Source organism: Leuresthes tenuis, unplaced genomic scaffold, assembly GCF_036924035.1.
Source record: "Leuresthes tenuis unplaced genomic scaffold, fLeuTen1.0.hap1 SCAF_19, whole genome shotgun sequence".
In the NCBI taxonomy this organism is placed as follows: domain Eukaryota; kingdom Metazoa; phylum Chordata; class Actinopteri; order Atheriniformes; family Atherinopsidae; genus Leuresthes; species Leuresthes tenuis.
In genome coordinates, this window is record NW_027325373.1 from 1420197 (window position 1) to 1435704 (window position 15508).

A 15508-nucleotide genomic window follows, 5' to 3' on the forward strand; every position below is an offset into this window, starting at 1 on the left:
CTCTGGTTGTTTGAGGGTGACTCAGATGCTCCGCCCACAGATTCGCTGAGTCACCATGAACCACCAAGTACTCCGCGTGTGTGTGTGCGTGATGTACCTGATTTAAATGTCAGAAAAGTGAGAATCTGACTGTTTCTCACAGTTTTTTCTCCCCTCATATCTGTTTGTTGGATGTTACTGAGAGGTTACACACTTTTATGAACATAACAAGGAACAAATTAATTCACCTCCGTGTCGGTGTGACGTTCAGGAACATCTTAGAGGTTTGATGCTTTTGTTTTAGATGTATTTTGCAGCGGGACAATGAGCCCAAATGTCCTTCCCTGTCTTGAAGATCTAACTTCTGCCACAAAACTAAGGCATCTCCCCCCAGTTGGATCTCTGGCTTCCAAAGAGCCCTAATCATGATGTCATGGAGGCTAAGAGGAAAGTGTGTTTGAGTCGAGATCATTTCGTCTTACATAAAGTGTCCAAAGTTTACTTTTTTTGTCACTCTTGTCCAACTTTTTCTAAGCCTCCACTCACGACTCTTTGCTCTTCGTACTTTCTTTAGTCATGGCTTGTTTCTGACTATGTCTAATGAGCTCAGGCTCTGAGGTTACGTAAAGCTTCTGTCTCAGAGACGCTGTGGCAGAGGAGCCCGGACAGGTGCGCTCCTCATCCGTCACAAGTCATCAGCTGAGCCACAGAGCCACGCCGTGACCGTTTTACTGCTCAAAATCTATCTGTCTGTCTCTGGCTTTATGCATGAAACCAAATATTAGGCAAGGCCAGCTTATTTGTCTTTATTTATCGCACAATTCAACGAGAAGGTGAGTCAAAGTGCTTTATAGAGACATTAAAACAGAAGAAATAAAAAATCAAAAGCATGATTTAAAATTTAAGCAAAAGAAAGAAATAGGAACAATAGATAAAATCAGAAAAAAATCTATATATGAAAGATAAAATCCGTTTTGAAACTCAAGCTTATTCAAATGCAGCTGAAAATAGATGTTTCTTCAACCTGGACTTAAATACTGAGAGTTTCAGCTGATCTGAGGCTTTCTGGGAGTTTGTTCCAGACATGTGGAGCATAGAAGCTGAATGCAGCTTCTCCAGGTCTGGTTCTGACTCTGGGAACTGATAAAGAACCGGATCCAGATGACCTGAGGGGTCTGGGAGGTTCATAGAGGGTCAGGAGGTCACTGATGTATTTTGGACCATTCAGAGCTTTATGGACCAGCATCAGAGCTTTAAAGTCTATCCTCTGATGGACCAGCATCAGAACTTTAAAGTCTATCCTCTGATGGACCAGCATCAGAACTTTAAAGTCTATCCTCTGATGGACCAGCATCAGAACTTTAAAGTCTATCCTCTGATGGACCGGCAGCAGAACTTTAAAGTCTATCCTCTGATGGACCAGCATCAGAACCTTAAAGTCTATCCTCTGATGGAGCAGCATCAGAACCTTAAAGTCTATCCTCTGATGGACCAGCATCAGAACTTTAAAGTCTATCCTCTGATGGAGCAGCATCAGAACTTTAAAGTCTATCCTCTGATGGACCAGCATCAGAACTTTAAAGTCTATCCTCTGATGGACCGGCATCAGAACCTTAAAGTCTATCCTCTGATGGACCGGCATCAGAACTTTAAAGTCTATCCTCTGATGGACCGGCAGCAGAACTTTAAAGTCTATCCTCTGATGGACCGGCAGCCGGTGGAAAGACCTCACAGCTGGACTGATGTGCTCCACTTCTTTGGTCTCAGTGAGGACTCCAGCAGCTGAGTTCTGGATGAGCTGCAGGTGTCTGACTGACTTTTTAGGTAAACCTGTAAAGATTCTTATTAAGGTTCATTCCATTAATACAGTTTAACATGAGAAGCTCTGCCTCTAACCCTGTGAGCCACGTTCAGCATCTGATCGAAAGTCTGTGAAAGAGGCAAATTAACCCCGAACACTGAGGTACGTTTTTCTAACAGCGTCACTAACGCTGGGTGTACTTTACCCCCCCAAAAGAAATACTTCTCACGAAAACATATCAAAAAAAGTTCTATGCTTTATTCTTTTATTTCCAGAACCATGGTGGGGGGGGGGGCTATAAAAGGCAAAGCTACTGGAAGTGAAAATGAGGAAATCATTGACGAGTTTCCTAAAAACGAATGATTAATGCAGCTGGGAACGTGCTCCTCGGTTGTAATGTTCCAGGGACACGAGCATCGAGGACCTTCGTGTTCTCGGGTTCAACTTCTGCTGTTAAACTTTTATGTTCAGCGGGCCTCCATCGCTGAAGAAGAACATGTGGAGCGTCCCGGCTCCACAGCGGGTCAAAGGTTGCTGCAGACCGCTCTCTCCTCTTGTCATCCTCACTCTGTCCAAACCTCCTGCCGGCGTTTGGTCCGTTTTATTCTCTCTGAGCAACAACAGCAGCTCATTCCTCGGTTCTGAGGAGCAGATTTGGCCGTCAGGACGTCAGTCCAGATTAAACGAGATCTGATCTCATTTTAGCTCTGACCTCCAGGCTCCAGCACACTTCACAAAGTCTGCTTTTAAAAACCAGCCGTGTTGGAGAAAGAGTCCCTGAAGGGCGAAAATACTGAGACATAAACTGACTTCTCATGTAAAGTTGTGCCTACCTGCAGCACTGATCTCTGATCAGATCATCTCAGAAGCCATTTTCACACGTGCACTGCAGCTCTAAACATAAGATAGCTGTTGTTGGTCCGTTGCTTTCCATTCATTCGCTCTCAGTCTTCAGTGTTGAACTGTAAACTAAATGCTAAATTCAGCTTTTTGAAACATCTTCTGCCTGTTTTGTGCTGCTCCAGAGGATTTCCAGCTGTGAGATCACACTTTACTCAGAGAAACTCCTGCTTTTTAGTCCATAACCATTTCTTTCATGAACGGGAGGAGCAGCTTTCACAAAGGTTTGGTTGTTCTGGATCTTTTGGCTGCAGCTGTTGGTCCAACAACATGCAATGAGCATAGAGGTATTTTACCCCTGATGGGAATAACTCACATTGGATCCGAACAACATGAGGAAAACAGGTCCTTTATGCAAGATAACAAAGCAAAACTGAGAAACTCTCTTTAAATTAATTCCTACCCCTTGGCTTTATCTATGCTGTACTTATATAGAGCTTTTCTAGTCTGCCTGACCACTCAAAGCGTATTTACACTACAGAAGGAAAAGTGGCGTTCAGGGTCTTGCCCGAGGACGCTACATGTGGTCAGAGGAAGCCGGAGTCAAACCACCAACCTGCCGACTGCTGGGCGTCTGCTTTTCCTCCTGAGGAAAAGGCGAGACTCTCTTGCCTCTTTTATGTTTCTGTTTCTGTATTTATCAGACGCTTTTATCCAAAGAGACTTACAAATGAAGATATAACAGCTTTATAAAAAGCTAACAATAAGCTCCATAGAAGGAACCCAGGAGTCCGACTCTGTCAGAGGGGACAGAGTAGAGATAGGGTGCAGGCATAGAAGGAAGTGCAGAAAGATAAAGTGCAGAGATAGAGGGGGGAGGGAAGTACAAGGTAAGTGCTGGGATAGGAGATGCTCTCTGAAGAGCTGGGTTTTCAGGAGCTTCTTGAAGATAGACAGGGACGCCCCTGTTCTGGTAGCGCTCGGTAGGTCATTCCACCATGGTGGGACGACACATGAACAGAGTTTGGATTGTCTTAGGCGTGGTGTAGGAGCTGCTAGACGACAATCCTGGGACCAACGGAGGGACCCAGTTGGGACAGAAGCCTTTGCAAGAGCATTCAAGTAGATGGAGCCGTTCCATTAAGCTCTTTGTAGCTAACATCAGGGACTTGGATCTGATGCAGGCGGCTAAGGGCAGCCAGAGGAGCTCAATGAACAGAGGGGGGACGTGTTCTTTTAGGCTGATCCAAGACCAGACGCACCGCCGCGTTCTGGACCATCTGCAGAGGTTTCACAGCACAGGCTTATTTTACCAAATAAAAAATACATAAAAAATTGTTTTCGCTGGATTAAAAACTTGGTTTACAGCAGAGAGAGACTTTAAGTAGCTGCAGATAACGTTTAATGTGGCAGACCATCATGTAAAGGTCCTGTTGGAATCAGGTTTATGCAGCACATCTGCTGGAAAACACTTGAATTCTTCCGTTGTCCAAACATCAGTAGAAGTTAAATGGAAACAGAAGGAATACTTGAAGGATGGTGCATAATGTGGCCACACCTATTTCCCACCCAAAATACCAATAATTAGCCTCATGCTGCAACATTTAAATCAGCTTTTCAGCTGCTTCCACCTCTGTTACCTCCTGTTAACTGAGATAAGTTCTGCTCTGGTCACCAAATACTCCACAGGTGCCAATTCTAAGGTCTGTAAGATGCTGTCCATGCACTCCTACAGACAAACTTACACTGTTTTCTACCAACAGGCTGTCATCTGCCCACGAGTGGATATGCTTTTTAAGCCCTCCAGATACGTACAGTTTAAGGGATTTAGGGAAGTGTGTTTGTAACAGACAGGGGCTTAAAAGATCTCTGAGCAGAGAAATTGTTGTTCATGAATTCATGCTGGCCTGAGCTTCACCTCTCAGGCTAATTACAGCCTGGTTTGCTTCTTATGGTAAGTAGTTATTGCATGGTTGTGCTAAAAATCAGTGATTTGCAGGTTCCATTTGGTGGATACAAGGTCCCTGAAAGTGCCGCGGTTTATGTATCAGGTCAGTTGCACCGTCACAGAAGCTGGGATAGAAATTAAATGTCTCAGTTTTACGTTCTGGACAGACACAGCAGTGAGGTTTTCATTCAAAAGCCACAGAACGATTGCTGTTTAGAAAGGTTCACGTCATTAAACACGGCTTTTTAAATCCCAACTGGACTTTGTCTCCAACAACAGAACATCTACAGATTATTGTGGTGGCGTGGAGAGGAAATGATAGATGAACCAGTCAAATTAAAGCAGTAAGAAGCTCTCAGATGCTGTGCCTGTGTGTTCCTCACAGAAGTGGCGTGGATGCGTTCAGACAGCTGCCTTTTCCTTGCGGCGGCACTGGTTGATGCCTGCAGACACACACTTGTGTCTGTATGTGGGCCGGCAGTGAGATGGTGGATCATCACATCCTCTGCCTCTGTTCTGCACTGGAAAAAAGACGGTTTTTGTTGGGGAATTTACGAGTCCACAGTCATGAAGAGAGAGGCCTTGCTGTCTGTTATCCTTCCTTCAGTTTGGTGTTAGCACTGGCTGTGGAAGGCAGGAAGACTGGACTGACTGTCACTTTCAATATGATATTAAAGCTATCAGTGTCAGGGATATGAAATGGCCGGTTCACACAAGAGAGGTATGGAACACTGAGGTATGGAAAGAAAAACATCCATCCATGATCTGCCGCCTCTTTGGGGGTCGGGTCGCCCAGATGTCTCTGTCCCCGGCCACTTTCTCCAGCTCTTCCGGGGGACCCCGAGGCGTTCCCAGGCCATAGTCTCTCCAACGTGTCCTGGGTCTTCCCCGGGTCTCCTCCCAGGGAAAGAAAAATAGTTTAATGTTAATAGAAGTGAGTTGAAGGGAGGGTCCACAGTGAATCCAGCCCGGTGATATCTCTAAGAAGAGAGGGAGCAGTTAGGTAGGTCCTGGATATGGGACTGGATAGTGTAGTGGTATGATTCCCACCTTTCATGTGGGAGATTTGGGTTCAAATCCCCTGCATGAAAGGTATTACCTCCAGTAGGGGTCCTTAGGCAAGACCCCCTTACCCTATCTGCCCACCTGTAAGTCACTTTGGATAAAAGCGTCTGTTAAATGCATAAAGATAAACATAAACAGGCCGTGGTGGCGTTTGTCCAAGATGGCAGCGGGGCCAGCAGGCCAGTGGTTTGTTTGCAGGTTGACAGGTTATACTGATAACACAATTAAACACGGAACGGTTGCTCAAACACCACAGTGGACCACCGGCCGGCCTGATTAGCTCAGAAACAGTGAGAACAATCTGGCTGAGGCGATATATATCGATATTTTGTTGCCGCGAGTATCGATTTTGTTCTGGCGGTGTTGTCCTTCCGGTTCAAAGGACGAACCACCAGTCCAATCAGCGACAATTCATGTCAAATCACACTGTCCCTTTAAAATCTTTCACAAAATAATGTGTATTAAATCGAATCGTATAAAATCGCATCGAATCGTTGGCTGAATACCGTGTATCGCATCGTGAATCAATGTATTGCTACAGCCTTCTGGTCTGTAAGGTTCCACCATGTCTCAGAATAACTCATTCATACCTGGTTACTTTCATTTGAACAAAGTCAGAAGGATGCATCATGCTTTTCCTTTGGGTTTCATGGGTTGTGGATCTTCCAGATCAGTGCCCTGAACATGGCTGTCTCATAGGTCCACAGACTGATAACTGAGAGAACTTTGCTTTCTTTGACAGGAAGACAGGAACTCTGGCTCTTCTTCTCTTCCACGCAGCACAACAGTTGGGGAAAATGGCCCAAACAAGTCATGAGTTCTCCAAGTTAGGGCCTAAATCTTTCTTATACAAGGACAGAGAAGTGGGTATTCAAGCAGTTTAACATCCCAACGAGGGTTATTCTGTCTGAAGGTAACAAATTCTGTGCCTTCATCACTGAAGTTCGCTAATTCTTTCTTTTTCTTGGTTGTTTTATCTGTTCAGACCAAAATGAAACATTTGACTGTAAATCAGGTGAAACGACGGATTTTGTTTCCCCTTTTCCAGCCTCTTCTTTCTTCATTATCGATTCACTTCCACAGACTTTGATATGTTCTTCACTTCAGATAAATCTGGATTCCCACCGATTGTCACCTAAAAATAAACTGCTCATCATCAAAGGTCCCGTATTTAACTTCGAAATGATTAGTTTGGATCATATTCATTTGCAATGTTAACCTAATGTGTGCACGAGCCCAAAAGATTGTGCACGAGATATTTTGTCATCTGAGGAAACAACCTGAATCCATTTAGGCAGAATCAGACACGCTGCCTATGAAGCTCTGTTAATTCATATCATATCTTTGCACACAGAGCAACCGAAGTGAGTCTGTTGGTAGAAAATAAAAATGAAAATCCAAACCCCGCAGAGAAAATTGTGCAGAGATATTCTGTCTCTGTCATTAGCATTAGTGTCGCTCTGAATGCAGCACATTAGCTACAGGTTTCACTGCACTATAATTAATCCTCTTCACGCTCATCTATAATTCATGGAGGTGTATTTTCTCCAGGATTTGGAGAGGAGTGAGGGGCTCATTTAAATTTTACGCAGTCTGATGACTATAAGGTGGATGTGGTGCTGTGGGAGGCTCTGTGTCTGCAATTAAACTGATTTCACTGTTTAATTTAGCTTTTTTAATCTAAACGTTTCCCCACGCTGCATTTCTCTGGGTTATGGGGACAAACTTATTTAAACTTCTTTAATTTATTCCCTCAGAGGCCAATAAACTAAAAATATTACAAGGTCACCCATAACCAAGAAAACAACAATCAGACGGATGATATTGAGATTTGAAATCTGATTAAAAAGGCTAAAATCCTCAGTTCCAAATCCTTGCAATTTTCTCCTCATACATATTCATCCTCAGAAAAGCCCCTTAAATCAAAACCCATCATTTCACATTAATCTGAAGTCTGGCTTCACAATATATTCTATAAATAGAAGTTTATGAATCTGAAAGGAACACAAGCATTTTGGTGGAATTAGCTGTGAGCGGGAGGGGTTTAAAGTTTAAAGATCTCCTCAAACACTGTTTGACAGCAGATGTGACGGTGAAATTCTGTCACTCACAGCCCTGAGAGTCACCAAGAAATAAAGATAATATCAGTTCTGCTGTTAGAAACCAAAGTACCTCATGGTGGTCAAGAAACAAGCCGCAGGATTACCAGAATCTTTAGGATACATCCAGCCATCAATTTTCTATACCCGCTTAATCCAATTTAGGGTTGCGGGGGGGTGGAGCCTATCCCAGCTGTCATTGGGTGAGAGGCGGGTCACCTGGACGGGTCACGGTCCATTACAGGGCCACACAGAGACAAACCAGACACACAATCATCCAGGCTAAGGACAGTTTTTAGAGTCACCAGTTAACCCGACAGCGTGTTTTTAGATGGTGGAGGAAGCCGGAGAACCCGGAGAGAACCCAAGCATCCACAGGAGAACATGCAGCCTCCACACAGACAGAACCAGCCGGTGTAGATACCAGATCTGCTCGGGGCGCCCGTTGATGACGTCACGTTCTCTGATTGGCTGGACGTTGGCACGGTGACGTAAGGGAATGTGATTGGTCCGGACAACTTCCTGAAGTAGTAAAAAAAAAAACCTGTTGAAGTCGTTTTCGCGGCTCTTCGTAGGAAACATGGACGGCTTTTACAAAGAAATCCAGCTTTATCTTTCGAAAGGGACTTGACCCCCGAGCACATCTGATTCTTATGAAATGTAGTTTGTAATAAAGTTTCTATTAAATATCCTCATATTGGCAAAAAATACTTCATTCATAAAATGTAAATAGTAAACCCACTACTTTATGTTTTCTTAGCTGTGACTTTTACAGAAATGCTGACATGATTAGCTCAGTTTCCAAATACATTTTGTATTGTAAAAAAAGTTTTTGACGAGTGGCACATCTGGTACCGACACCGGGAATCGAACCTGGAACCTCTGCTGTGAGGCGACGCTGGGAATTTAAACTTGTGTTGGCGCCACAGGAAAAATCAGAAGGTTACTACAGTCTGGAGCACAAAACACAAATCTAAAACACTTTAAACGGGAGGTTTTGTGACTGCATTTGAAAAACAGTAGATGCCTCTGCACCCTCAGCCCTATTATTGGCCTGCACTCTGCGGTAAAGTGCCGCCTAATAATAGCCTCTTCCAAAATGGTTGTTTTGTGCACCAAATCTTTATGTTCCTCTAGCAGCCCCAAGGAGCAGATCAGAGTCTAATCAACATGGATATTTAAAAGAATAACTCTCCAAAGTGTTCCAACATCCTCCTGCTCAGCGTCACAGAGCCGTGAGTCACTCCTCTGAAGGAGCCCAGCAAGGGATGAAAGTGGTATTAGTGCCGGTTAATTCATCCTGACAGTTGGAAATGTTAAATCCTGCAGGGGACTCAGCTTAGCGCGTTCACTCTCTGCCTAAGTAGGTTAAATACATACCAGTGCGATCAATCTGCAGACACTAAATAAATCAGCGCAGCCAAGCCAAACACAGGCTGGAAATTTAGAAGCAGCACCGGTGGAGTCCTGGATCAAGGAACCTAACCACCGGTCACTCAGGGGGACCCAGCTTAATGGGAGATGGATCCCTAATCACGGCCAGGTCCTTGGGATCTTGGGCCAGTAGGGAAAATGAAAGAAGTGTGAAAAACTGAGCAGGTTTGGATGAAAAGCTAAAACAACAAAGTTTAACCGCCGATGCTAAATTCTCGCAGACTTTCTTCAAGCTGCAATCTTCCTCAATGTTCCACATCTGCAGCAGGTGATGATGTCAAGCAGAAACTTCCACACGGAGATGAAAACGATGCGCATGCATCGGTTCATTAGTCAGACAGAGCAGGGGGTTAATTAAGTGTGGAGGCACAAATATTAAGAGGACGGGAAGTCATCTGTGCAGCTTTACTTCACCGTGAGATTGAATCTGCAAACAGGCTGTGGCTGTTTACACGTTGTCATGGGAACACCTGTGCATTCTACATATTTTCATACTTTTTGTCTGTCACCTCTGACAGAGTCGGACTGTTCATTCAGTTTGGGCAGAAAAGACAAATCGGGACTTAGAAGAGTCATAAGAGCTACTTTCATGGACATATGTCATGATTACATGAGTAATGCCTGTGAAAGATGATGCTAAAAAGCTGCATTTAAATATCTTTATAAACATTTTCTTCTTTAAAGGGGAGCTACAGAACAGGGGCGTCCCTGTCTATCTTCAAGAAGCTCCTGAAAACCCAGCTCTTCAGAGAGCATCTCCTATCCCAGCACTTACCTTGTACTTCCCTCCCCCCTCTATCTCTGCACTTTATCTTTCTGCACTTCCTTCTATGCCTGCACCCTATCTCTACTCTGTCCCCTCTGACAGAGTCGGACTCCTGGGTTCCTTCTATGTAGCTTATTGTTAGCTTTTTATAAAGCTGTTATATCTTCATTTGTAAGTCGCTTTGGATAAAAGCGTCTGCTGAATACAGAAATATAAACTCTATGCTTGACCGAATAGTTCATAACACATTGTTCTGCAGTTATTTCAGTTTTACTCTGACTTTAAGGTCAATATTGAGAATCCTGGCACCCAAAAGAAAATCCTCGGTGCAAGTAGGACCCGAAAATTAGCCAAAATTCTACAAGAAAAGGTCACATTTTGTCTAAAAATGGATTTGTCAACCAACATTTCACAATGATGTGGTTGATGATGCGCCTTTGTGACAACATCTGCACTTAAATTAACCAAATAACTGCTAAAACGTGAATAATAAAGTCTTTCTGCACTTCCTTCTATGCCTGCACCCTATCTCTACTCTGTCCCCTCTGACAGAGTCGGACTCCTGGGTTCCTTCTATGTAGCTTATTGTTAGCTTTTTATAAAGCTGTTATATCTTCATTTGTAAGTCGCTTTGGATAAAAGCATCTGATAAATACAGAAACAGAAACATATTGCCTCCACTATGAAGACCTGATGTCTGATTTACAGACTGATAAAAAAGATGGATGTTGTGTTTAGATCAAAAAGGAAAGAATGTAGAGTGGCCAATTTAATTATTTAAGCAAAATTTGAATGATCTAATCCCAGTTTGAGCTGCATTAGGATCTTGGAACCTGCTCGGTTGGGACTGAAACCGCAGTCAGGCGGTTGGATGGACGGACACTGGAGGAAAAGCCCCTGCAGCTGCTGTGCTGCATGAAATTAGAGAGGAAAACAGCGCAGAAATGCATGCTGCTGCCTCTTTGTGTTCACGCTTTGGGAGAGCAAGCTGAGCGGAAACTGATCAGATCTGATCAGAGCCACATTCAGAACGAGGCCAACGGTGCAGAGTTGACTCTGAGTAGTGGGAGCAGTGGTGGGGGGGGTTGCACACTCATGGAGCCATAAACTAATTTCATCCAGTCGTGGTCGCAGCTCGTCTAAAAATAATAATGCCTCAAATGTTTAGTCTTCAAACCGGAGGTCAGATTCCGGCTCAACAGCAGCTTTCTCGTCTCTACAGGAGATGTCCCACATGGGAAACTTTGGTGAAACAAAAAGGCTCCAAATGCTGTGTTTCAGCTGATTCTGGCAGCATTTCTTCAATATGTTCCTCCTGTTTTACAAATGAATACGCAGTAATTTACATTTTTATTGAAATGTCCATTTTAAACAACATGACACCTGGGTGTTCAGATTGATGACCGACTAACCTTCAAAGATCCCGTTACCTCGGTTACTCGTTCGTGTCGCTTTGCATTACTAAACATAAGAAAGATCAGACCATACCTGACCCAACATGCCCCCCAGCTCCTGCTGCAGGCCATGGGCATCTCCCACCTTCACTACTGCAACGCTCTCCTAACTGGTTTCCTAACTGGTCTCCTAACTGGTCTCCTAACTGGTTTCCTAACTGGTTTCCTAACTGGTCTCCTAACTGGTTTCCTAACTGGTCTCCTAACTGGTCTCCTAACTGGTCTCCTAACTGGTTTCCTAACTGGTCTCCTAACTGGTTTCCTAACTGGTTTCCTAACTGGTTTCCTAACTGGTCTCCTAACTGGTCTCCTAACTGGTTTCCTAGCTGGTTTCCTAGCTGGTTTCCTAACTGGTCTCCTAACTGGTCTCCTAACTGGTCTCCTAACTTGTTTCCTAACTGGTTTCCTAACTGGTTTCCTGACTGGTTTCCTAACTGGTCTCCTAACTGGTTTCCTAACTGGTTTCCTAACTGGTTTCCTAACTGGTCTCCTAACTGGTTTCCTAACTGGTCTCCTAACTGGTCTCCTAACTGGTTTCCTAGCTGGTTTCCTAGCTGGTTTCCTAACTGGTCTCCTAACTGGTCTCCTAACTGGTTTCCTAACTGGTTTCCTAACTGGTCTCCTAACTGGTTTCCTAACTGGTCTCCTAACTGGTCTCCTAACTGGTTTCCTAACTGGTTTCCTAACTGGTCTCCTAACTGGTTTCCTAACTGGTCTCCTAACTGGTCTCCTAACTGGTCTCCTAACTGGTTTCCTAACTGGTCTCCTAACTGGTTTCCTAACTGGTTTCCTAACTGGTTTCCTAACTGGTCTCCTAACTGGTCTCCTAACTGGTTTCCTAGCTGGTTTCCTAGCTGGTTTCCTAACTGGTCTCCTAACTGGTCTCCTAACTGGTCTCCTAACTTGTTTCCTAACTGGTTTCCTAACTGGTTTCCTGACTGGTTTCCTAACTGGTCTCCTAACTGGTTTCCTAACTGGTCTCCTAACTGGTCTCCTAACTGGTTTCCTAGCTGGTTTCCTAACTGGTCTCCTAACTGGTCTCCTAACTGGTCTCCTAACTGGTCTCCTAACTTGTTTCCTAACTGGTTTCCTAACTGGTTTCCTAACTGGTCTCCTAACTGGTTTCCTAACTGGTCTCCTAACTGGTCTCCTAACTGGTTTCCTAACTGGTCTCCTAACTGGTCTCCTAACTGGTCTCCTTACTGCTCTCCTAACTGCTCTCCTAACTGGTCTCCTAACTGGTTTCCTAACTGGTCTCCTAACTGGTTTCCTAACTGGTCTCCTAACTGCTCTCCTAACTGGTCTCCTAACTGGTCTCCAGCCTGTGAAACCTCTGCAGATGGTCCAGAACGCGGCGGTGCGTCTGGTCTTGGATCAGCCTAAAAGAACACGTCCCCCCTCTGTTCATTGAGCTCCTCTGGCTGCCCTTAGCCGCCCGCATCAGATCCAAGTCCCTGATGTTAGCTACAAAGAGCTTAATGAAGCGGCTCCATCTACTTGAATGCTCTTGCAAAGGCTTCTGTCCCAACTGGGTCCCTCCGTTGGTCCCAGGATTGTCGTCTAGCAGCTCCTACACCACGCCTAAGACAATCCAAACTCTGTTCATGTGTCGTCCCACGATGGTGGAATGACCTACCGAGCGCTACCAGAACAGGGGCGTCCCTGTCTATCTTCAAGAAGCTCCTGAAAACCCAGCTCTTCAGAGAGCATCTCCTATCCCAGCACTTACCTTGTACTTCCCTCCCCCCTCTATCTCTGCACTTTATCTTCCTGCTCTTCCTTCTATGCCTGCACCCTATCTCTACTCTGTCCCCTCTGACAGAGTCGGACTCCTGGGTTCCTTCTATGTAGCTTATTGTTAGCTTTTTATAAAGCTGTTATATCTTCATTTGTAAGTCGCTTTGGATAAAAGCGTCTGATAAATACAGAAACAGAAACATTTTATTCCCATTTCCACCTTTTAAAACAAATGCTGAGGACTGTTTTCAAGCCTTTAATCAGGCCTCAGCAGCCTCAGCCGAGGCCCAGCGGTCATAAGCCAGTCAAGGTTGAAAATGATATTTGGAGACAGAAAACTCAGGCCAACAGCCCAAAGCAACTCGCTGCTCATCATCACCATGACGATGACTAATTAACGCAGTAAAACCAACACTTCTCCATCGACACAGTGATTCCACAGACTTCGTTTCACTTTGCTGGTAAGTTTACTCGTATGATGATGATCCATTTTTCATCCTTCTGCTCAACCTTCCACCACAGAAATTTAAAAATTTAATTAAATTTATTCCTGTTAAGATTTTCACCTTAATTCGTTTCTACCAAAACCACTGAACTCGACTAAAATACAGTTTTGTGTTACAGCCACATATTCTGTGTCTGTCTGTGTTGATTTTCTTTAAATTCTCTGTTTAATGTCAGAAATCAACTTAAACATATTTGCAGTTAAGCTCTGGTTTGAATTTGTATATTTAGGTTTGTTTTTTTTAACATTTGACACATGAAGACTAAATGTTTTACACACACGTTTGCACAGTTTGTCCTTTTAGCTTAAAATGGTTTTGAAATGATATCAATAAAGATTGTGGCAGAGTCATTAATTTCAAATCAAAGCTACACAAAGCCACCATGAGGCTGTTTTACATGTTTTATGGTGTCATTTAAGTTGTGTGAGCTGCTTATTTATGGGTCTGAACTCTCACTGAGCTGCTCTATGAACAGAAAGATGCTGATGGACGTAAAATTCGTTTCAGCCTTGACCAAACAATCTTTTTATTTGAATAAAAGAACTTCCCATCTCCGTCTGGGTCGGGCCTCAGACTGGAAATGTGTGGAGAGAGCGCTGAGGACAGCAGACGCTGCCTGACCAGGGCGCAGTCCAGCATCAAACCCCCCACCCCCACTGTGGACTGTTTTCCCTGCTGCCCTCTGGTGAGAGCAGCACCAAAAGCAGAACAGCTCCCAATAACCCCCATCCCCCCATATATATAACACTTTACATGGACTCTCAGTGGGTTTACATGATGAGATTAACTGGATTATAGCTACAGTTGGGTTCTGCTCCTTATCTGAGGGTAATTATCCTTGGATATATGGCGGTGAATGAATGGAATCACTGGCACAAAGCATGTCATACCCCGGTACCATAGGTGGCGCTGTCCCCATTTCAGCTATCGCTAATAGAGCCACTTCCTGTTGGCGTCTTCACCACCAACAACAACAAACTCAGGCATTCAGAAAGATGGCGAACGCAGAGCGAGATGAAGCTGCGTCCCTCTCCATCTGTGATGAGCTGGTTATGGCACAGACTACGCACAACGGCGCATTCTCCATCGCGTTGTTTCTTTCTTTCTGACGACAACAACAGGAATATCGTCTCCTTCCACTTCCGGGTGACGATCGCGGGAAAAAAATCTGGAGCATGCGCAGAACGCTCGATCCGATCCGCTGTCGTCAGAACACTGTTTGTCAGATTAAGGTGTCGACATCAGCTAAATAACTCAGTTTTAGTGTAATTTAGCCATTAATCCGATCTGATGGCGCTCATGTTACCCACTGAGTGTGAAGTCTGTTGCACTACTATTTATTTTATATTTTATTCTACTGTTTTCTTGGAGCCTGTCTCAGCCCAAAAGGCCCTTTTTATGGATGCTTCCGGTTCTAATGTAGTTTAGGTGCGACACAGAGGATCAGCACCGGCTTTAGGCCACAGAATTTAACTGACTTGAATATTTAGTTCAAGCAAACACAAACGCGTTAGTTTTTAATAGAAAAACTTCTTCTTCTTCTTGCAAATGTGTGTTTTCTCAAAATAAATCCTGCGCTGACATCTGATCCGGACTCTCTTTTTATTGTGAGCAGTTTCTATGAAACCAGAGTTCATATCTACTTGTATTCTGCAGCTTCGCTTTCTTCAATCTTAATATCTGAAGTTTTTCTTGTGGCAGATTAACGATGACAGCCAAAAAATAACGTGATGAAATGTAAATGTGAGCTGTTTTTGTTGCCTCACACACACACACACACAGTAATGATTCAATGTTTGTCCACATATGTCACAGACAGAAGAAGTAAACTCTTATCTCAGCTGAATCATAGTTTCTGAAACACTTGTTTTCTTTACTG